The following is a 2,646-nucleotide window of genomic DNA, read 5'->3' as shown; positions in this document are numbered from 1 at the left end:
TAACCTACAACAGATGTAGATGGATTGTGATTCACTGCACTTGTATGTGTATTTCCACCACTTCATAAAATATATGTAACGTGCAGTTGAATTACGGTAGTCTGCTATTATTGTAAATTGACAGCTTTAACTGTTTATTCATGACATTGGCCGTTAATTATAAGCAAGGGATGGAAATTTAACTGAATGTTAGTTATTATGACATACTGTAAGATACCGTTAGAAATGCACCGTAAATTTACAGCAATTTGTTACAGTGTATGTCACATTTGAGCCAACGGGAATAATTTCAATGAATAAAATAAATGTCTGTAAAATCACAGCTCTATCATCACAACACTAAATGAATCAAATTAAATTCTTTTAAATTCTTAAATGTACTACTATCAATGAAATTCAAAAATATCTAAACATTTCTGTGACTAAAAGTCGTGCGTCCCAAAATCTATAACACGGTAGAATCATCTCCATACTACATAATATTCTACACGGGTTTTGAATGGTTGGTATGTTCATAGTGGAAAAGCAAAAATTACAAACACAAAAATGTATGTTCTTTGTTTTTGATGTCTATTGTCCTACAACGTAATATTCAATAATGCAGCTGCATTATTGATGCTCGTCAACAGTTTCAAAAAAACATTACAAAATAGTTAATGTTTAAATCTGTACAAATAGATTTAACTTTTTGACTGAAGGGTGTTAAGAAGGAAAACCATAGCTGAGATAGAAGTTCAAACGATGCCTGTTTTTTCGTCCCTATACTTGTCTGAAAAATGCTGGATTAAGTAGGTATGAATGTTGGATTACTGGTTTCGGGAAGTTACAAAAATTGCCATACAAATTGAAAAAAAAGATTTGGAGTTTCCTCCTTTCTCTTCCTGAAGTCTTTTTTTGCCTTAATTTAATGGCATTCCACAAAATCATTGCATTGGTACCTTTTAAAATAAGTTTCTTGCTAATTAAGGAAACTAGCGTTAGCTAAAATAGGTCTGCATTAAATGTTCATAAAGGATCTGTTTCAGGCCTGTGAGAGCCCATTGAAGGGCAGTACAGGAAAATACCACTGTCATAGCCAAGACTTCTTAGTCCGTCCCAGCCTCGCCATGTTGGTCAATTTGAACTTAATTTTGTCTCTGTTCTTAGGACTTATCTTGGACGTGCAGTCCACTGCTGAGTCCGTCTCCAAGGAGATAGTTGGGCCATGTGTGAGCAAACCCCCATTTTTTTCCGGAGCCAGGGCTGTTCTGGAGTTCTACAGAGCCAACTGGCTCCTAAGAGAATGCCTTAGCTGCAGCAGGAGGGCGTTGTGGTTTGAGTAGAGTCTGATAGTGTCCCTCTCATGACTGCAGCAGGTGAAACAGGCCGAGCAGAGGATGCGGAAAATGTAGACCCAGCCAAGGTAGTGGAGCTCTGCTATGTTGAGTAGAAAGCAGCTAAAACCTATACTGAACATGAAGTTCAAGAAGATGGTTTTCTCAGTGGCACGCGACACAAAGCAGTCTGTACGTGTGGGACAAGGGTAGGTCTCACAGCGGTACAGTTGAGGCACCGTGAACCCGAACAAGAAGAATTGGCCCACCAGAAAGGTAATCTCCATGACTGATCGTAGTAACACATGAAGAATGTAGATGAGCAGAACCCGATTGGACTGCTGCGTAGGGTCCTCTCCTACTTTGCCACCATCCTCCTCCAGAGAGCTTTGCTCTACTCCTTCTCTCTCTTTTGCATCCCAATCTTCCCTGTAATGACAGTAGGTGGGCATGTCAACCTTTAAGACCTCCATGCCATCCTTCCCAATGCGCCCACATCTCGATTGGGGATACCTCTGGGCTACCATCTGTGCCCTTTGGCCATTCAGCTTTTCATCTTTGGCAATCTTATGTAGAATAAAAACTATGTAGAAGATGGATGGAGTGAAGACCAGCACAATTTGGAAGACCCAAAACCGAAGATGCAAAACAGGAGCAAAAGTGTCATAACAGACGTTGTTACATCCAGGCTGCTGGGTGTTACATGTGAATGTAACATGAGTGACTGCTCATCACTGTAGACAGCGTCACCCACTAAGGCCACGAGCAGAATACGGAAAATCAGCCGCATGGTGAGCCAGATCTTGCCTATCACTGTAGAGTGGTTTTGGACTTCTGACAGGAAGCGACCAAGTATGGACCAGTCACCCATGGCGTAACCCTACAAAAAAGGTAAAAGATGTCAACAATATTATTAATAATATGACACATCAGTGTCCATCAGTGCTTCTAAAAACGTTTCTGTAATTGATATCAAACTGCAACAACTTTAGGGGAAATGTTTAAAACAAAACAAGCTGAACGTGATTTATTTGTATTTCTTTATAAATTTGCTCAAGAACATTCAATGAGCAGATGTCCCGACTTCCAAGTAGAATCAGCACTCAGTATTTTGAAATGGGAGTAGCAGAGCGTCGTTCTGCCACCAAAGTTACCGGCTAACTCCGCAAATGAAACTGTTAAAGGAATATTTGCTCAATATGTATTCCAGTAAACATAAGATCCTGTCTAAGAAGCTAGCTGTCACAGTTTGGGTTTGTTTCCTGTTTTATTTTGCAGTTTTCTGCCTCTTGTGTCCCTGGGTAACTTCACTTCCTGCCTTCCTGTGATTGTC

The 2,646-nt window shown here is 40.2% G+C and overlaps 1 pseudogene; it reads right to left on the bottom strand.

The window, feature by feature from the left end:
- Positions 1–581: 581 nt before the first annotated feature.
- Positions 582–2,189, bottom strand: LOC120829904 (gap junction delta-2 protein pseudogene; annotated as a pseudogene).
- Positions 2,190–2,646: the final 457 nt, after the last annotated feature.

Source organism: Gasterosteus aculeatus, chromosome 1, assembly GCF_964276395.1.
Source record: "Gasterosteus aculeatus chromosome 1, fGasAcu3.hap1.1, whole genome shotgun sequence".
Classification (NCBI taxonomy): domain Eukaryota; kingdom Metazoa; phylum Chordata; class Actinopteri; order Perciformes; family Gasterosteidae; genus Gasterosteus; species Gasterosteus aculeatus.
The sequence above is the reverse complement of the archived record's forward strand: the minus strand, read 5'-3'. Positions and strand labels throughout refer to the sequence as shown.